Here is a 21,337-nt window from a genome sequence, read left to right on the forward strand (position 1 = left end):
AGAGAAGTTGTTGCCATCTCCTACGTATGTGCTAAGCAATTTCTGCTCTGTTGTTTGACTTTGGTAGCCTCTGTCTCTGGGATTCACGTTTTGGAATAGGTATTAAAATATTTTAGGGTGCTTGTTTTATGTCTGTTTACTTCATTTCTGAAGAACTGCAGGACATGGTTTAAGCTTTGAAACCAAAGTACCTTACTGGCTCAAGCCTGACCTCAGATTTATCACCAGACCATGGAAAAGAAGCATTCCTGCCAGAGATGCCTCTGGCAGGGAGGGGGAGAGGACAGATGCCCTGCTGGGCGCACACCCCCTGGCACTGACGGAGGCACAGCCAGGTGTCTGCAGCCCTGCAGCCACCTGCCTCAGGCTCAGCAGGAGCGCAAGGAGCTTCCAAGGGGATGGCCTGGGTTGGGCAGGCTGTGCAGGAGCAAGGCTCTGCTGCTGTCCCCTTCCTTGCAGCTGCCTCAAGGTCTCTGGGACAAGTTCAGCTGGACATGGCCAGGGTTTTGAGTGGTTGAGGTATGAAATGCCTTTAAACATTGTGAAAATCAGATTCTCGGGTAGAAGAAAATGTCTAGCAGCAGATTCACATAGAAAGACAGTTGGCTTACCTCTTGTTTGAGAACCCACAAGGTGAGGGGAACTTTAAGAATTCTGCTGCTTTTATTCTGGAGCAACTAGTTAAAGATAGTCCTGTTCATGGAATTGCTTGTTTAAAAGAGGACTGATGTTGTCATAAAGACAGAGGTAAAACCTTTTTACTCTCTGGAGCTTGTCTTGTGGTTCAATTTGCGCTTTGTCGCTGCCTGGGCAGGCCAACCAACTCGGCAATTGTAGCTGCCGGAAACTCACTCCACAATGGCGTGTCTGAAAATTACTGAAGTTTAGAAGCTGCAGTCTGCTCTTCCTTTTTTTTTGTTGTTTTTTTTTTTTGTTTGTTTTAAGAGCATTCTTCATTTCCTTACTCTTAATTCTGCAAGCTATCTTTACAGAAATTGCCTTTTTCCTGCTTTTCATAAAAAGATGTCTCTCTGAGAGATTTACAGTATTTGTGCTTTCATTCCACTTGTGTAGATACAATCGGTCAATAAAACACTGCTCCTGAAGGAAGATAAACATTTGTATATGCTTGTAAGCTGTGTTTTATTAGCAGATGGTTTATCTGCTTCTGCAAGAGCTCAAAGTTAGGTTAAACCTGAGGACAGCATACTGAAAATATTCTTCCTGGAGTCCCAGCTGAGCATTGCAAGTGTGGAAAGCCAAGGGGCTGCCACACAGAGGGCTTGGTTCCTGCAGAACAGTGTTTTTGGGAGGAGGAGTAGGCAGCCTCTGCAGGTGAGACATGCTTTCCTGTTGTGGCGAGGCTTGCTCTAGCATTTGTGACCTGAGGCTTGTGTGTGGCAGTGCCCTGCAGCCAGCTCTGGCCACAGCTGGGCAAGGCTGGGCACTTCCCCAGCAGCCATGCCCACCAGTCCTGCTCTGCTCTCTATCTTTGCGTGCCCAGGTCCCATCAGAGGGCTAGGGTTTGTAACTGCAGCCTCGAGTAAAGCTGTTAACACCCCCAGTGGAAATACCAATGATGTATGTTTGAAAAAGAGTGGAACTTATTACCAGAATTACCTTCAACCCTCTTCCCCCCCCCCCCCCCAAAAAAAAAGTGTAATTGGTAAATTTTAAAAAATAAAAAAATGATGCTTATCAGTAGGCAGGCTAACCTTGTTTACAAGGAGTGTATGACTAAAGCATTTGAGAGTAGAACACATTGGAATTAAAACTGTATAAACCAACAATCTGTAAACAGCGTGTGGCTGGTATTTCTGTTGCCTTAAATGGGCAAGGTATTTTGTTTGGAAGGTGGTTTTCCTTTACCTCCAAATTCTGTTCTGTGTTCTCTGGTGATATTTTACCTCCCCCGCCCCGAAAGCACTACCTCCATCATGCGTGCACCTGTTTTCATCTGTACCCTCACAGCTTTAGCACAAGATGTCCTCAACCCAAATTGTGTGTAACCACAGCAGCCCGGTCCTCAATGAGGATTGCCTGCATTCCTGCTTGGAGGAACTGAGCTGCTGCATGGTTTGTCCAGGAAATGACATCTGCAGGAAGCTGGAAAGCAGAGGAACAGAGCTCTTTCCTCTCCCCTCTGGATTGCGTATCAGCCCTCAGAAGGGTCATTGCCCTGTTTTCAGGTGCCACATTAAAGGCATGGAGTTGTCGAGGCAGAGTGCTGTGACAGGCCTGGCCCTGTGCCCTCACCCCTCCATCTGCTGATGGGATAGGCAAGGAGGTGTTCCCTCCATGCCACCCAGAAAATACTTCTTCCTTATCTTCTGCAGAGGTTCTCCATGCTCTTTGCATGGCTCTGCTGCAGGCAAGTGGCCACATCCTTCAAACAACTGCATGCGTTGTGGCCCATGGTGAGGGCATCAGAGGTGGGATGAGGGCTGCATCTGGCTCTTGCTGCCTGGGGCTATGGGAAGGAGCCTGTGGTGTTGTGGTCTTAGCAAAGCTGGTGAGACATTGATTTTGTTCAGGTCACCTGGTGGGAGCTGGTGAGGTGAGGACAGGTAAACTGTTGGGGGACGGCATGGTGTGGCTCAAAATGCAGTGCGCAGAGTTTTACCCCTGCCCCTCTGAGGGTGCAACCACCCCATGGGTCATCAGGGCTCTGCCAGCCTCTGCCCCTCTCTGGGGAGGAACTGGCTCCTTCAAGGGTTTTGCCCTTGCTGTCTGGGCTGCCAGTTTCCCCTGTTGACTTTTCTCTGCTGATGCTGGTGGTAGCGACATTGGCAAAAGCCTGGAGAAGATGCAGGTTACCTGCCTGCCTCCTGCTTGAATTTCCTATTTGCTGTGTGAGCATCTGACTGCTTCGGTCTCTTCGCTTCCTTCATGAATCTCATTCTTCATACCTAAAGATGGGACTTGCAGGACATGTTCAGGGCACCGTTCCTTGCCCAAAGGTAAGCTTTTATACTAAGTGCCCAGTGTCCGTGTGGCTTGCTGCTGGGTGCCTTCCAGGCTGACCTTGCATGGGAACAGCTGGAGTCAAGGCTTATTCCCTCTTCCTCCCAAGACACACCGCCCACGCGTGCTGCAGCTCCTGGAGCTGCTGGTGGGTGTCCCTGCCCAGGGCCAGCCGCTGGTGCCCACGATGCTGCTTGACATATGTGCAGCCATCCCTCCCACATAGTGTGAATGTGGCCTGGGGAAGAACTGAACTTAAACTTGTCCTTCTCTCGTCTTCCCTGCCCACTGTATTTCTTTTTATGGTCACGCCGGCTGCTCTGCTCATGCCTGGGAGCTTGCGTGATGGCAGTGCTTCTGTCTTTGCTTTCTTCAGCAGGAAGAGACAGATAAACCATCCTGCAATGCTGACAGAGAGATTAGGCAACTAATTCCTGCTGAATAATTCTTTAACGTCATTGAATGTGACAGTGAAATGTCGTTTTTGTTGTTTATTTTTTTCCAATAGCAGTTGGTTATCCGATCTTTATAATGCCTCAGTAATGTGTCATTAGTGTAACGTATAAATAACTGAAATGTAATTTTATCTGCTCCTTGTGCTGCAATCTTACAAATGCATTGCTTCAAAATTAATCCAGAAAATAAATGCCTTTTACAGAATAAAAATTGTAGAGAGAGAATATCCCAGCAATTTGTGAAACCTTAGTAAACAGCAGTAGCTACTTGAGTTTAATTTACTGTAATCTATTTCAATCTTACTCAAATTACATAAATTTAAAGAAAAACTGTATTTGAACATCACCAGTATGTGCTGAAGCTTGGCCTTTTCAGACTTGTGACTTGCAAATTCACAATTTTTTTGAACGTGTTTATGTAACAATAATAAAAAATTAAAGTTAAAAGAACTAGCTGACACTTACCTGAGCTATCAAAACACTTCTTTTGTAAGTCTGTCACAAAGTTTTGCTTGAAAGGCAAAACAGAACCATGGATTGTAAAGTGCTGAACAGAGAATACAGAGGCATAAAATGACAAAGGGTCAGTGTAAAGATGCACTTATCCCATTTATAGTTGATGACAGTGATTACACTTGTCTAGGGAAACAATAGGGGCTTAGCAGCTAGACTGTGGGATTCATATTATTTTTTTCTTTTTAGTAGAAAACGAGAAAAATCGAGTTTCTTCATGGGGATGTGAGCAATTGGCTGAATGTGTAACATTTGTGTGGACAAATTCAATGAAATATGTTACAGTCTTTAAGAGTGCGGGCAGATAAAGTATTTCTTTTTACTCTTGGTTGTGATACAGATAACAAAAGGGCTTTTGTTAGCAGAGCAGTGGAAATCACACGTGCTGTAGTTTCCAGCTTTAATCTGGAAAACGATTATTAGATTATTTTTTTTCCAAAATTAGATGTATCCATTTCAATAATATTGATAAACAGGTTTTCGTGGACAAACAAAGGATCCATAGAAGTCACATCAACAGTTGCAGTCCTGGTGATGCATCATCTGAAAAATAGGTTTGAGAAGAAACTTTTTTTAACATCCTGATCACCCCCCCCACACACACATCTACCTTGTAATTTTGGGACAGGGAGAGGTTTAATTCTGGCTTTCTCGAGCAGCGAGCTTTATCTAGTTGTGGGCGTGAGCCCTTCTCCTTCACTTTATCTTCGGGACTGGCAGGCTGCTCTCTGCCACGTATCACGGAAAGCGAAGGACACGAGGGCTGGATTTCCTACCAGCCCGTGCTGCTGAGTGCCCCCTTGCAGCCCTGCAGAGACGAGGGGCTGGAGCAGGGCAGTGATCCGGGGATAACGCCTCGGTGCTGGTGGAGGCGGCCCGCAGTCTGCTCCTTCCTAGAGGATTACCAGGATCGTCCCTAGGAGAGAGAAACGCTCTCTTAGTCTTCCTTTGTTTAGTATGTGCGCATTTGTTTTTTTCTCCTTTCATGTGCAAACTTGGAGCTATGGGTATGGCAGTCTGCCTCTGGTATTCCTCGTGGTGGCTCTAAAGCAGAGTGCTGATGGGCTGTGAAGGCTGTCTCTGGGGCTCGGAGGGAGGAGGGAATTTCCCCAGGCTACAGAATACGGAGTTATTGCTCCTGCAGGTTACCGGTCCCCCGGGTAATACCCTGTTTTTGGAAAGCACCCTTCTGCTGTGGAAGCGAGCATGAATCTTGCTGGGAGCACCATCTGAGATTTGGGGAGAGCCCGAAAGAACCAGGTCAGATAAAATGAAACCGGGAGTTAGAGGCCAATACTAAGCGTGTAGCAAACTGCTCTGCTCTCTCAATGAGGTCTGATGTACTCGGTGCTGAGACAGGGTTAGCCATGCCCAGAATGCTTCCTGGGCTTCTTTGTTTCCTTGTTTAGATTGAACCTGGGGTGATAGAATCTGTCTGTATTTGGGAGGGATTCAAAGGTAGTAAGAAACATACAGAATTGGAGAAGGAAGAGGTTTAAGAAGCTGCTTGGGGAAGTGACATGGTAACAACTGAAAAAAAAAAAAAAACAACAACTCTGAAAGCATTATGGATAATTATGGAATTCAAATTGAAAATGTTCTGTGCATTTTTAATACTTCTACTAGGGGAAGAAATATAGCAGCTTTAATGTTTAATGTGTGCACAGTAATAGAAAGCTGAACTGATCTCCTTCAGCCCATTTGTTCCATCATTGTCCAGAAAGAAATAAATTGAATTCTATTTTAGGCTGTATTTTGGATCTGGATGTGGTGGTGGGAGAGATCAGAAGAATGAAAGCATTGAACATATCTGTCCCTGGACCTGTCCTCATCTGTTCTGTAAAGCACCACGCATGTGTTTGTGTGGAAAAAAAAATGTTGTTTTTGCAGAGTTACATTGTTTAAAGGTAAGGAATGGGGTATTGAGATATGCTTGCAGTGATAAGAAAACTTAGCAGGCGACCTTGTAAAATGCAGACAACCAGACTCCTTAGGAGAATTAGGTGAAAATCACGGTGTTAAGTCAAGTCAGATAAGTGAAGAAACATTCCAGCTCAGATTGTTCCAAGGGGCGCCGTGTTATCACTTGGTCCTTGCATCACACCAAGTGTGAGAAACACTCTGTAGCCAGTAACTTAGGCTCAGGCGAGGATCTCAGTGAAGTAGTAATTTATTCGCGACTGCAATGGCAGGTGTCCCACAAGCAGGAGCGCACCTACTAGTCACACAGTATGGTTTATATACCTTCTTTCTCGACGACCAGGACCCTCGCCTGTTTCCCCATTCACTGGGTAATCCAGGTTCACAACCTATCCAATGCTTCACAGACAATACATGGCCTTCAGTTACCAGCCTGTTAAATTTCAAATTTCTTTTGACTTTTTTACTGTTTGAAGTGGTAATGTTTCTTCACTTATCTGACTTGACTTAACACCGTGATTTTCACCTAATTCTCCTAAGGAGTCTGGTTGTCTGCATTTTACAAGGTCGCCTGCTAAGTTTTCTTATCACTGCAAGCATATCTCAATACCCCATTCCTTACCTTTAAACAATGTAACTCTGCAAAAACAACATTTTTTTTCCCCACAATATGAAAGTTGCATGCTCGTATATTGTTTTGTGTATAGTATGTATGTATATATTCTGCACTTACTAATAGTAGATTTGGCTCATGGCATTGAGCATTTTGTCTTGTACTTCCAAACGGTTTGTAGCATTCTCTGGTCCTCCTGCACGTTTCTCTGCTCTGGTTTTACAGCTAAGAAACTTGACTGTGGCTGAAACAGGGCTGTCTGACTGGATTGCTAATGCAAACATTAAATGCAGTGCTCCCAATCCCATTAGCAGCCCCCACAGCACTGCACTTGCAGTTGCCTTTTGCTTTGTGATCTTGGCAATTATTCTTCTCTGTTCCTTACAGCTGGAGCTTCCCTCATCTCTTCCACTGTAGTTTTGTCTTTTGACCTCCTGCAGCTTCGCATGTGGAAAAATTTGCCTTGTTTAATCTGGTTCTGCAAGCTACTCCAGGTGCTGGCAGATGATCTGTTATTAACCTATGTTGCCTATCTAGAGAAAGGCAACTCCAGAAACTTATTTTTCTTCTAACTGAAGTGTCAGATGATGTTTGTAAATGCTTTTCTTACTGGGATAATTTTGGGTAGTATTTGTAATGTACTGTACTTGGGGTGCATCCTAACCCAGCTTCTTGGTGCTGTCGCACCCCAGCAGCCCCACATCCACTGCCTGCCTCCAGCTGCCCTGCCTGCCTGCAGCCTGCTATGGATGGCCTGTGCCCTCCCTGCCTGTGGGGCACCCCTCTGCCCCCCTCAGAGCGGTGGCTCTGTGTCCCCAGGAATTGGTGCCTGCTGCCCCCAGTGCTGCGTGGGGCTGTGGGGCTCTGCTCCCCAGAACCCCCCTGTATCTGTGCATAAAACATTTTATTGAGCTAGAAATGAACAAGTTTGCTCAGTGACGTTGGATGACTTGTTTTTCAGTGTTGCTGACCTCTTCAGCAGAGTTTCTAGTTCATACTTGTTGACAAACGTATAGCCTTCAGACTGTAGATGCATAGGTTGGATTAGAATTGATGTGACTTTATCCTCAGCAACCTCCTCAGCACGCAGCATCCCTCTCCTGCATAGGAGAGCGTTATATTGTGCAGTTACTGTTTTTTTTTTTTTTGTCTTTGAATTACTAGAAGCCTGGATCCCCCAGTAATGGTTGCTTTTAGGACTTCAGTTGCTTTAACGCTTGTGGAACAAATTTAGATTTTCTTGATCTGTGATGCAGGCATTAAAACTAAGACTGGGAGAAGAGCATGCAGAAATACCTGTGGAAGTCTCATCTGAGAGTGCATGGTGATTTGCATGAATACAAGAAACTAGAGAATATTTTAGATAGCTTGTATTATTTTAAAGCATCAGCCTCTGTGTCAGTCTTTCTGGCTAAAGACAGCATTGTCTTGAAGATGAGCAAATCACTATTTTACACATACTTTGCCTTTTCAATTTTTAATCTTTCTTTTCCAGTTATGTAAACAGCACAAGAACAATATTAACCATGTACCACTTGTAAGCTGATCCACTTGCTGCAAGTTATCAGACACAAAAGCGCTTGCAGGGCTGGCTTGTAAATTGGGTTGATTTTTTTTTTTACATCTGTGTTATTTGGAGCTCTTATGTAAACACTTGGAATGCAATTTCTATATATACTGGGCTTGTTATGCAACTGCTCTGTGCAGTGATGCCAAAGGGATTTAATTTGCTTATTGTTGGCTTTTGGAAGAGCTGATCAAGCATTCTTTCTGTGGAGAGCATGGAGAATGATTAAGTGAAAAACAATAATAAGAATGACAGAAAACAAGGACAACTACAAGTTTAAAAAGAAAAACAAAGTTCCCAATTTACAAAACTACTTATGCTGGCTTTTACTGAATGCAGGATTCCTGCTTTAGTACAAGTTGACTACATTTGTTCTTTATGGAAATTTCATTTTCATTGAATGGTTCAATATACATCTGTTTCACAACCCATGCTGAATACATTCTTTATGTATTATTGATGAAACATGATTATTTATAGCAGATGTTTAGCAGGATGGCAATGGTAAGCATTGCTGGAGATGTGTTCTATTTGATTTCTGTGCTGGCGCGTTCCGAGACGATGATCAGAGCATTCCGAGAGCAGTTGTATGAATATGCTGGAATTGTCCCAGTGATGGATACATGTAAGCATCTCTGGGTGCTCTCTGCAGGAGCAGCCCTCACTACGAGGCATGGAGCTAGCAGCTTCTTCCCCTGAAAACACCTTGGAAATCAGTTAGCTCATATAAAAATTGATTTTTTTGGTGGATTGAACTTGAATTATTTTTTTTCAGTTAATATATTATGTGCTAATAACCTCACTGAAGAAAAATTGAGGTTGCAAAGTCAAATGCTCTGCTCTGGCCATTAAAGATGTTATACTGAAGTTTACCCAAATGGGCTTTTCTGTGCATGGCCTTGTTGAGACAGTTATAACACAAGCAAAATCCAGTTCTGGTCCCACACAGGCTCCTCCAGTGCCAGGCAGTGTGCTTGCTGCTTGGTTTCTGGAGCCACTTTAACTGTGCACAACTCCTGTGCTGCAAACTGAGCCAAGGGCAGCCCTGCAAGCGCCGTCCACCCTGTCCAGAGGAGCTGGATTAGAAGCAACCCCACAGCTTAATTTGGAGTGACCTGGTAATGCTGAGTTCCTATGTTACACAGGGCTCACCTGCAGCTGGGGACTCTTAGCTCACTGTGTGCAGGGGAGGAGCTGGAGGTTGCACACCTGGGCTGGAAATAGCGGGGACGTCAAACCAACACAGAAACAAAAAGCCCACTGGTGAATTTCTTCTATGTTAATATTTCCCCCAGAAATATTTCTTGAAATAACATTTTTTTTCCCCCTTTGGAAACAGAAGGAGTTCAGTGATGTGCAGAAGCAAGTCTGGAAAGTTCCAGATAAAAGATGGGTTGTCACACTGTGGGAATAAAAATGTTTTTGCAGAGTTACATTGTTTAGAGGGAAGGAATGTGGTATTGAGATATGCTTGCAGTGATAAGAAAGCTTAACAGACAACCTTGTAAAATGCAGACAACCGGACTCCTTAGAGCAATTAGGTGAAAATCACGGTGTTAAGTCAGATAAGTGACGAAACGTTACCACTTCAAACAGTAAAAAAAGTCGAAAGAAATTTGAAATTTAACAGGCTGGCAACTGAAGGCCATGTATTGTTTGTGAAGCATTGGATAGGTTGTGAACCTGGAATCCCCACTCAGTGGGGAAACAGGGGGGAGGGTCCCGGTCGTCGAGAAAGAAGGTATATAAACTGTACTATGTCACTAGTAGGTGCGCTCCTGCCTGTGGGGCGCCCGCCATTGCAATCGCGAATAAATTACTACTCCACTGAGATCCTCGCCTGAGCCTAAGTTATTGGCTACGGAGTGTTTCTCACAGAATTAAGAGTAGCTAATGCTGCTGGGTGTAATGGGAAGTGTTGGGTGATTTTATTGAAATGTCTTTGCTTTTCAGATGGATTACACCACTTAGGGAGACCGTACTATCTCTTCTTGTTTGCATATCTATGGGTTGCTTTCTGCCCTATTAATAGCAATCAGCAGAGCTGTCAGAAGTTGGTGTTTAAAATTCATGGTCCATAAAGCCTTTTATTCCAGCAAACTGCTGGTAGTGACCCTCCGTTCTGCACAGGGAGGGAAGTGTGTGTTTGCCATGGAAAATGCTTGGGATGAGTGAAAATTTACTTTAGGGAACAAGGTCTTTGTTCTCACCGCCTTGTTTTCACATCTGTTTGCAGGAAAAAACTTGCTTCTCCCATAAACACTATGAAATTTCCTTGCATTTATAACTCATTGTGGATTTTCTTGATGACAATCTTTGATGTACTAGTAAAGCACATGCATTTCTCATCCTGCTTTCTGTGATGAACACATTTCTAAGTGAATATCATTTTGTCTCAGCTTGTTGAAGGGGTACTTCTCTATTGTTAAGATGTTTCATTTTCCATTTAAAAGCTACTGCTGCAGAAGGGCATTTGGGCATTTCAGAAGCATTTCAAGAGTTGCATTTGGAAAGGGCTGGCACCTCCTATTGCCATCCACGTGAAATGGAAGATGACCCATTAAGACGTTGGGTTCCACTCCCTTCCCTCTGGTGCTCCAGTCCTGCGTGTAAAACAACCTGTTCCCATTACAGCAGCGGTTACCTCTTTGGGTTGGAAGCAAAGGCACTTCCAGTCTGCTAAAGTGACCTCTGCTGCAGCTGTCCTGGCAAATGAGGTAGCAACAGCTGGGGTGGGCTTGGTGCTTGCCAGCCCTGTTTTGACAGGACAGAACTTTTCCCTGATGTTCTGCTGTATTTTTAATCCTGAATTTTTCATGACTTCAAAACTTGGCGAGTGAAGCAGTCACAGCTGGTTTGTACAGAAAGCCTTAATCTTGTTTGATTTAAGTGGTAAAGATGCTGTTTTTGTGAGACCGAACCAGGTTTTTTGTGGTGGAAAATAAATTTTCACTGGAGGAACTTGTGGCCTTTCTTCCTTGACAATGTAAAAGCAGAGCTCAATGCAGTATTCAGAGTACCACAGCGAAATGGTGCTGAGGAGCAATCCCACTCCTGTGCAGCCAGGTGTGGGCTTTGGCATTCAAGTTCTGCTGTGCCTTGCAGGGGTGACTGCTTTGTCCCCCAGGGAGCCAGGGGTGGATCTGTTGTGCAGGACCAGGTGGCCAAGGGGTGATTTGGATCTGGCTGGGCAGCATCCATGCTGCTCGAGCCTTTTCCCCTTTCTCTTCCCTGCTCACTCTCCCGCAGTGAGGGTGTTAGTGTTGGGGAGAATCGAATGGATGTTTTATTAATGTCTCTTAGGTGATGGGTCATACAGTATAATTAAGCATTGCCGAATGTACTTACATTATCAATTAATTTATGTATACTGGGAAGTTTAGGGAGTATATTATCAAATAATCTATGTATACTGGGAAACTTAGGGAGTATACTGAACAGTCAAATGAATCTTTGAAGGGGAACCCTGGGAGGGAACAGATACAACCTGACCTTGGATAAGGGCCTGGAAGTGCTGAAATGAGTTGAAGCAGAACCAAGGAGCGGAGGGAGCATGCGTCGAGTGAGAAAGGTGAAAAGTTTAGCAGAGAGGAAGACTCCTTACTTCATCTGGACGACCACCTGGACGACCACCAGAGAGCACCACGCATGTGCAAATGGGAGGAGAGCTAATTAGAATGGAATGCGAGGCTGATGTTGCAACCTGTAATGAATATGTATGCCTTACGTAATGTTAAATGTATAAATAATGGCTGGAAAGTAACGGGACTTGAAGCCAGATTTGGGCACCTGCCCCGGCTTCCAGCGCTGAATAAAGCACCTTCATATAATCACTTGGTGGTTATGTGGTTGCTACGCTAACAAGGGCTGGTGTCCCATTTTACAATGTGCCCAGAAGCTGCTAACCTGAGGTCCTGCCTGGTGCTTTGTGTGCTGGCTGAGGGCCTCATGGTCTAGCCAGGGGCCGGACCGTGCTACGTGAATACCCGTAGCTTCATCCGTGTGGCTTCTGGAACTGGAAGTCTAGTGTGTTTTCTGCTTAGTCCTCCCTGAATCAGAGTAATGCATACTAAGTGGATTTTATAAATGAACGTGGCTAGTTTTGTATGTTTTTTTCCAAAAAAGCGGTTGGAGTTGAAGGTTAAACTGCAGTGAAGTTCTTGCCTTTCTTTCTCTCTGAAAGGATCGTAGGAAGGAAAAGCTGCATTGCTCATCTTCTGAAAGTTGTTTGCATACTTAGTTTGTGACTTTGGTTAGTATCTTGTAAGAGCAACAGAACTGAAAGCAAAGACTCCTTGGTATTAATCATGAAGCTTATCTGACAGCTGTTTTATCTCTGTGCAGCTTTGCATCGTTGTTGAGAATAATACTGTAATACCACATCATCCAATTATACGTTTTTCCTTTTTCATTAGGAATGTGCCTTATCTAAATGCCGTCGTATAAAGCTGGGTTGGTGGTTTTTTGTTTTCTGTTTTTAGTTTATAAATATGCAGAAAGAAGCTGGCTTATGTTGTTTTGCACAGTGTTGCTGGAGTCCCAAATAGAATCTTGGGTGTTTAAGTTGCCATGGGCTGTGGACAGGAAATAGATTTGGTTATTTGTTTCTTCTCATAGCTGATTTGAATGTAGAAAATTGAATTCTATCTAAAGGCCTCTGTTTTTTCTGACTAAAACTGTTTAACTTCATTACTAATACAATATTCTGTAGTTGAATGAGAAATAGTTACTTTTTTAACGTTTAAATTAAATAAATTAAATAAACCGCTGCTTTATTTCTGTATTTTTGTTCTATTTCAATAATAGGTGAATAAATAGGTGTATTAACTTCACTTTTCCAGTAAAGTTCTTGTGCACATAAGAAAATTTTGCTCCTTTGTTGGTTTTAGCAAAAATGACATGGGAGCATTATAAGAGAACGCTTAATCCGTCATCTTGTTTTTGTGTGAAACAAGAGCAGTTCTGTACAAAGTCAGGTATGGCTGTTGCGTGTCTATTATCAGGTTCACACTTTAAGCAAACTCAAGTTTTAGTGCGTTCCCGTCCTCCCTGTGGCCAGATGCTGAGTCTCCCCAACACAGGGGCAGTGGCAGCCCTGGCGCGATGCATCCGCTCACCTCGGTGTGCCAGCAGCCAGGTGCAGGACACTGCTCCTGCAGCCTTGAGGTCTGCAGATATGAGCACTGGGGCTTGAGGGGATGAGGGTCAGTGCTTGCCTGTCTGCACCTGAAATTATTCCCCTTCTGAGCTTTCAGGCTTGATAGCTAGAGAAGCATAGCAGCGGTAATAACTGTCTTAAAGGTTTGAGGGGTGTTGACTCGTGTGTGATTTTGCCTGCTAGCAGCACTTTGTAGCCCAGCACCTGGGGTGTCTGGTCCCACTGTGTTACGGCCACGAGTGTTTCAGCCCCATGTTGATGCAGCTAGGCTCTGTGTTGCAGCCCAGTCCCATGCTGCATCTCGTGCCACGAAGCAGCATCCCAAGACGCCTGGGAAAAGAGCAGATATCAGCTCCACCGTGCAAAGTGCAGCACCTGTACGAGTGCTGTAGGGGCAGCTGATGCGAACAGCTCACAGCATTTCTACAGCTGAGATGAGTGTGAAACACTGCATAGAAAGCATTCAAGATGTTTAATTGAATCAGAATTGTGTGCCTCTGGTTTTATTCATTTTAATACCGAATCTTAACCAATCTCAACTTTTTTCAGCTTGCATGCAACTCAGTCTTTTGTAAATGAGTACTTTTAAAATATCCTTTCAAATTGCTCGAACAGTTTGAAAGCAAGGAAATTAAAAAATTGAGAACTGTAATTCCTACATGGCCTGCATAATACAGATGAGCCTGTATTTCTTGAGTACAAAGAAACGCAAATTCAATCATTTCCCTTACATCAGAACTTTCATTCCTAGACAATAGTATGGGCGCAGGCTGGAGAGTACACGTCTATGCACAAATCCTGATTTATATCAGTATTTTTTAAAAGTTTTAGGTGATTGTACTTGTTCCTTTATTAACCTTACCTTTAATTTACTATAACCTTTATTTAAAAGCAAAACAAACACAAAATTCTGTTCATGATGGGACACTGGCTAACACAGCTTCTCCAGTTAACCTCTTCCCTCCTCAAAGCCACTTGTGCCATTTTTCTTTGGGTTCCATCAGTATTGCCATTGCCAAATGGCCAGTGGAGGGAGGCACATCGATGGCACGCTGTACTACCATTTCATACTGAGCCATTTCCACCTGTATGTTACATATGGACAAATACGAGTTATATTCCACAGAGCAAGTCTCATGCGGTCTGAATACACAACTGGTTTTCAGATTTGGGAAACCCAGGGCCAACTCTGTTAGCTCACAACTTTCTCAAAGAAAAACATGTCGGTTTGCATTATTCCTGCCATATGTTGTAGGCTTTTCTTGGGTGAAAGAGGAGAATGCTGTTTAGAGAGCAGTGAATGTCATGCTATTCACTAATCACATAATTTACAGAAAAGACGAAGTTATGAATTGCAGAGCCTAGAGGTGCACAGGCGAGAAACTGCTTCCTGCATCACTACCACTAGAAAAGGGCCACTGATAGGATACTTGCTGCAGGAAAAGCAAGAGGTACAGATGGCCAAGGGAAATAAGCTTGCATGCAAATAGCTGTTTATAGCTGTGTTGGAGCAGGTTTGGCTGTGTGGCACCCTGGTGTTGGAAGGCTCTTTGTGCTACTGCCTCCTAGGCTGAGAGCTGGTAATCAACATTCATTGTGAATATGCACTGCCTGCTAGTAGGGTTACTTAAATACATGCAAATCTCTGTTTTGAAACCTGAGAGCTGTGCTTTCTGTTCTCTGAAGCACGCAGCTAATGTAATGTGCCTTTTCTTCTCTGAAACTTTTTTGTGCTGTCAAAATCAATGAAATCCCAATTTTGATTTCAGTACCTGTGTGATACTGATGCTATTTACATAAATAAGGTAATGAACACACAGAGACCCTGGGAGTCAATTGCATGGGTTGCATGTGCATGCTGTTGTCCTGTGTGGTTAAATGCCTGCTTCAAGCCTGTGCGACAGCCAGATAAGTGCAGGCTCTGCTGGTGAGAAGCCCGTGTCCAGGGCCTTGTCTCTGCAGCAGCCAAGGGCAGGCATCCCAGGGGGCGTGTGGGGCTGTTCTCTCACTGCGTCAGCTGCTAGCACCCCTAATGCAGCAGCAGCTTGCCTGATTCTGTGGAAATGCCACCTTTTTGGAGATGTATGACATTGGCTGAGACATATCTATGAATAGTGTGCTTTATCTAGGCAGAGCTGTGGCAGAAGCGGTTGAGAAATTCAGTAGATCATGGAAACTGGCAGAACTGACAAACTCCATGAACAAAGTGTCTGGAGTCACTTAAGCTATTGATCTGCAGTGTCCCCAGTGTTAGCTGCAGCCTGCCCCTCTGAAAAATGGGGGGGGAGAGGCAAAAGTGGAAGCTGTGCTGCTCGGCTTGCCCTCTGCAGCATGGAAAGCTCTGCGCAGACAGGTGGCCAGGCAGCGCTTGCAGGTAGCTCTTTCCAATCTGATTTGACATGGATCTTCTGTATCCTACATGATGCTGTGGAACATATATCTGTGTAGGAATAAATTTATTCTTGTTGGAGGTCTTGCGTGCTGCATTGCTCTTGGGAACTTGGAAGTGACAAAGGTGCCTCTTAAAAAACAATACAGGAGAGTTTGGCAGAATTCAACTCCCCAGTTTTGGCTCTTGTTTTTGTACTTTGTCATACCAATGGATTGTGTTGGGCAGAAAAGGAACTCTGAGAAGCAGAGGGTCATCCTCCAAATACGTGTGCTTATCAGGCTCTGGAGATAATGGTGTTTAAGATAATTCAGTTTTCTCCATATAAATGAAAACTTCAGCTTTGGCACTTTTTTTTTCTATTTTATTGATTTATGTATTGTCAGAGCTGCCTTTTTTTTTTTTTTTTGCAAATGCATGATGTATGATTATTTTTTTTCCAAGTATCTTCTGCAAGGATATCATCCCATTAAATATTTCTCCCTGTCTTTGTTTTGTGAATAGCTGAAGAAACGTGAAACAGCAGCAAAGAAGAGAAGACCAGAAGCAAGGTGCCATCTGAATGCAGTGAAGGTGACTGCAGCAGACATGTCTCTGGACAGACAGATGCAGAGCAATCCTGGGGGCTCTCCTCCTCCCTGGGCTGTCCCCTCCTGCTTGTTGATCCCTAACCTGGGCACTTTGTCGAAGCAGAACCTGGGGGCTGTGGAGAGTTGCCCTGGAGACGCTGGAAGGTGAGATCCTGATAGCCCTGTTGGCACTGCAGGGCTGTTGTCAGGCCACCTTGGCAGTCGGCAGCTTGCTCGGAAGCAACCTGCTGCAGATTACAGCTTTTGATTTCAGAGTTTCAAGCAGTACCCAGTGTTTCTTTAAGTGGCTTAGCGGGATGTATATTTTCTTTCCTTTCTGTATTTGCAACCAGCAGGACGCTTTGAAGAACGTGATGGGGAGACACAGACTTCAGACTTGGCTTTTGGGGTCCTGGGATGGAGCTCATCGCTGCTTGGCCCAGGGGAAGGAGCAGAGGGCCTGCTGGCAAAGAGCTGCTGCTGGGCATATACCCTAGGTGCAGTGCGAGCTGCCGAGTGCCATCCAGAGGCACTCTTCTCCCTCTGGGTACCCTGTGTCCGTGGTCTCGGTGCCTCCAGGAGTTGTCCCGTGTTTCTGGAGACCTGAGGGGAGATGTCCCCTGGTCTCTGCTCCCAGTGCCCTGCTCTGCAGCGGCATCTGGCTGCAGGGTGGGGAAACAACCCTGCAAACCATGCAGCGCCCCTCGTCGCAGATGGCAGCTGCTGAGTGTTGCATGCCAGTGAGATGGCTGGAGAACACACGGCAGTGTGTAAATGGTGCTGCCTGTGATACACTAGGCAGTGTCTATGTATAAGCACAGGAGTCTTTTCAGTCTTATATGTAATGAATTGTACAGCTCTGAGCATTTCTCTTGGAACAGAATGTCTAAATCCAGGCACTCAAAATGTAATTCAAACTTGAAATTCGAAGAGCATCAATAATCCTACCTCATTTTAGATATAAAACTCGCTCCCACTTGCTTTTCATCATCAGTGGAGAATAAATTCCCCATGGGTGTGCTCACCTCTCTTTTGATCACAGCCTCAGGTGAGTCTGTTCCTAATGCACTTCCAAGAGCAGGTGGTATGAATCCAGGCAGAAAAGGAGATACATACGTAGTTCAAGCTTCTGAAAATTGCCCAATCCCTAAAGCTGGTGAAATTAGACTAATTTCTTTTTTCTTTAATTTTTGTAACAATGGCTGTGCATTTTTGCTCACTGGTTCCCTTACTTTTCTTCCATACTGCCAGATGATTCATGTCAAACTCACAAAAACTGACAGTCAACAACCTACTGCTCATCAGAGTCAGCAGCATCTGCTTTTGGGGATAAATTTCAGATTGTTTGTTTTCCAGCCCTAGGGATGTTCCAGTGCTTTAGCTTTCATAAGCACTGGAAATCCAATGTTTGGGTCTTCTGACGCAGCAGTGGCTGAGGCTGGTGTCCGACTCCATCCTCCCAAGCAGGATGTTCCTCTTCCTGGCGCTCCCAAACACACAGGTCACTCTGAACAGCCCAGACACTTGCAATACCAAATAACACTTAATCCCCAGGATCTGAAGTGGAAAACATTGTGAAAGCTGGAGACACACCAGAACCACAGCTTCCAACTGTGGTCCCAGCCAGAGCTGTGTGGTGCGGCCCAGGACAGCACAGCAAAATGCGCTGCCAGCACCTGCGGGGCTCGCTGCGGAAGTGCCACTTGTGGGTCTTACCCCCGCTGTCTCCAGGGGGCATGCTGAAAACCAAGTCTTAGGGAGCAGTCATTCCCATGCTGTCCAGAGTGCTTTGGACAGCCCATTACTTTTAACAGTGTTAAAAGGTATGGGGAGCTGTGCATTTGAGGACTGTCAAATAATTCACTACTGACTTGCATGCTGTGGCAATTGGGTACTTTTCCTTCTGTGAGGTGAAAGAATCCTGACTTTCTCCACCTGCCGTAACATATGTTCCTGTTCCATTGCTTTTAGCAGTTTCCCATGTGAGAGCAATGCTGGACCCTGGAGGGGCTTGCTGGAGATCTGGGGGCTACTCACCACGGCACCGCTTTCCTGGAACTTCAGAAGACAGGAAAATGGGGAAAGTGGAACTATGACGTTGGAGACCTGTGCTGTTGAATGCTGAAACAACCCAACCAAAACCATTGGATGCAGATGTTTGCATGTGGCATCAGCAGAAAGAGGGCTAGTGGGGTTTCTGTGCATCTCACACCGTAACCCTGGCTGAGCGAGGGACTCCTGTGGGCAGACAGCAGCAGGATGTTCACTGCCAGTGTGTGTGCTCCTTGCCAGAAGTAAGTCGAGATGCTTCCTTGAACTTGCACTTCAGTTCTAGACATTGCCCAGCAAGCTCGTGATGAGGATGTTTCCCATGGGCCATGCCCCACCTGTCTTTGTGGCAGTGTCTGCGTCTGTTTTGGTGCTTGGCCTCTGCTTTGCTGGGCAGCCCCATCTCTCCACATAGGTCAAGTTAAGGCAAAGGTCAGCTACCAGTCACTTTTCAAGTGGAACACATCCCTCTAGTAAACTTTTTAAAGCACGGAGGATCTCAAGAAAACAAGCAATGCTAGCCCATTGCCTGTTTGCTCATCTTCCCCTGAGGTACTACAAGACAGCTGACAGAGCAGAACTAAGAGGCCTGAACTGAAACACCTGCCCGTGCAGCTCACCCACCTCTCCTTTGGAAGCTCATGCTAGGCTGCTCTCCTGATGTTTTTGTTCTCAGGGGTTCCATGAGTCACCCACTCTGTGTGCTGGCTACCAATGTGCAGCAGCTGCTCTGCGTCCTGCAGCTGGTGACGTTTGGACTCATCAGAGGCAGGGCAGCCTCAGGGAACCGCAGCTGGGCAGCTGGAGCTGGGAAGCAGCAGTCTGCAGATCCACTCTCCTGTGAGCGTGAGAGATGAGGAAGTTTGGGCAAGCTGAGGAAGGGGACATGGGAGCTGCCAGCTGTGTCTCTGCCTTGCCTCAGAGGTGGGGGTACCTCTGACAAAGTGAGCTCACCCAGGGATGTGGTGCCTCCTACAATGAGAAAAAACACTGTAAAATACCTCCGAGTGCCTGGGTTTGGTTTGGGGTCACTCGAGCAGCTTTGTGATGAACTGGCTCCCAAGGTCTAGCTGCAGGAGTGTCCATTTTAAAATATGTGGTGCACCTGGATGGAGCGTGTGGTCCTATGTGTGTCCTTCACTGCCCGGAGCCTGGAGTTGCTCACACCTGTCTCCGTCCCCCTGACATGCAAGGGGAGAGTTTAGCCCATGTTTGGATAAGTGATAAATTCTGATTTTTGACATTTTAGGGAAGACAAAACTAGAAACGCTTAAAAACAATTAAACAAATCCTTGGCCTAAACCCACCAGTGGCTGCTTTGCTGAGGGGTTCAGAGGCAGCTTCCAGCTCTGGCAATCTCCAAGTGCTGGCTGCTGGGAAAGGCTGCGCTGGGTCCATATATCTGCTGGTTGTGCCCTAGGCCTGCACCATTCCCTTGCTCTCTGTTGTTCGCCACTGTCTGAGAGAGGATGCTTGTGCCACAGCTGTCCTTACCGTGATGGTGATTGTTGTTCTCAATCCAAATGCTTGCTATGCTTGCATTACTCCAGAATATGAGACTGCTGCAGACAGCGTGGGTCTTTTGAAGCCTTCCCCTTCTAGCTTTTTGCTTATAACTGCTCATTTAGAAAAACAGCATTGATACCAAGCAGGTGGTGTTCACGGTGGCAACAACTTGACTTTTTAAAAAGCTGAAATGCTAGCTGTGGTCTGCCCAATCCAATCTTTACTTGTATTTAAAAGAGCTGTCAACACCCAGTGTAGAGTGAAGGGCTTCATGTAATCTTGTGGAGTTTACATCATTTTAAACATGGCCAGGATGCACAGGTTGCTGTGCATGAAGTTGTACCTTTGTTGCTGCAGCTGGACTCGCATCCCCAGACACGCATGGCCCTTTGGAGAGACGGGACCAGGGGCTGCCCTGTGCCTGGTCCTGCTGGTGTGGTCCTGTGGGACATCACACATTTGTGTTCCCACCACTGGGCACTGGGGACCTGCAGGAGATGAGTCAGTCCCACTTCAGCCCTGCGTGGACTGCAGCCCTTTGGAACCTCTCTGCCTGCTCCACAGCTTCTTCCTGAAACCAGCATGGCCACAAGAAATTCCACCAGCCTCTGAATCCCGAAAGGTAGGCTAGCAAATGCCAGATGAAAACAGAACAGTCACTTCAGAAGTCAAAAAGTAAATGTGTGCGCTTCTCAGGGAGAGGCAGGAGGCGGTACAGCAGCTTTATTCACCCCAAGAGAAAGGCGTGCTTATTCCCTGCCTGACCGTGACTAGTGGGTGCCCAGACCTGCAGTGCAGCTGGTGCAGGGCTGAACACTGAGAGCATCCCTGGTACCCTGCAGAGCTGTGCTGGCTGCAAACCTTGCACTGTGCCTGGCTCCTCTCTGCCCTGTGCTCTGGTGACGTCTGATGCGCCACTCGTGGGGGCTCTGCCTGTAGCAGGCTGTGAGCATGGGGTTGCCTCTGGACTGCTCTACCCAACCAGTCTTGTTCTTGTGCTCTTCTTTGCTCCACGTGGCAAGGCAAATCTGAAGTCAGATGGAATGATTTTTTTTCCCTAAATGCTGCAAATGGCCTTATTTAGCAAAAAGACACGGTGGTTGGGTTGGTTTTGTCTTCTTGGGTTTTGCTTGTTTTTTTCCCAATGTATTTATAAACGTAGAGGGATGAAATTCAGGAATGATGAGCAAGTGGCTGCTTGCCTAGCCCCTTTCTACAAGCTCAGGCTTTCTCACCCTTTCATCCCTGTTCCCTGCCCTGACCCATGGGAGGCAGCTTTGCCAGTGCCCACCTGGTCACCATCCATCAGCTGCAGCCCGAGAGTGGCTCTCCGAGGGCCCAGGGGTAAAAAGCCTGTGAGTCCTTGGGGCGAGATGGCGATGTTAAGCATGGCACAGAGGGACTGGTGGTACAGCCCTGCAGCAAAGTGAGCTCATTAGTCTGCGGTTTTAGTTATGGCTTTGGTTATTTACAGTTCAATATACATTTTTGGCAGCCTCCACGCACCCACAGTGTAGCTGTGTGCTAACAAGCGGTTGCACATTTACAACCAATGTGCTTGTAAAATTACAGTAAATGCCTCTTGGTGGGATTTCTGTGAGCATCCTGTGGTGCTCACGCATAGCAGGCAGCCT

General features: G+C 45.8%; 1 protein-coding gene across 1 annotated transcript in view; it reads left to right on the plus strand.

Moving 5' to 3' along the window:
• The window catches only part of RIN2 (Ras and Rab interactor 2), a 344,774-nt gene that overhangs the window by 7,819 nt on the left and 315,618 nt on the right, over positions 1–21,337 (plus strand). Inside the window, exons 2-3 of the mRNA XM_080584982.1 lie at positions 16,084–16,313; positions 18,120–20,325. The gene's annotated coding sequence lies outside the window, so the exon portion shown is untranslated. The remainder of the gene's footprint in view (positions 1–16,083; positions 16,314–18,119; positions 20,326–21,337) is intronic.

This window comes from Anser brachyrhynchus (assembly GCF_964034855.1).
Source record: "Anser brachyrhynchus genome assembly, chromosome: 3".
NCBI classification, from domain to species: Eukaryota; Metazoa; Chordata; class Aves; order Anseriformes; family Anatidae; genus Anser; species Anser brachyrhynchus.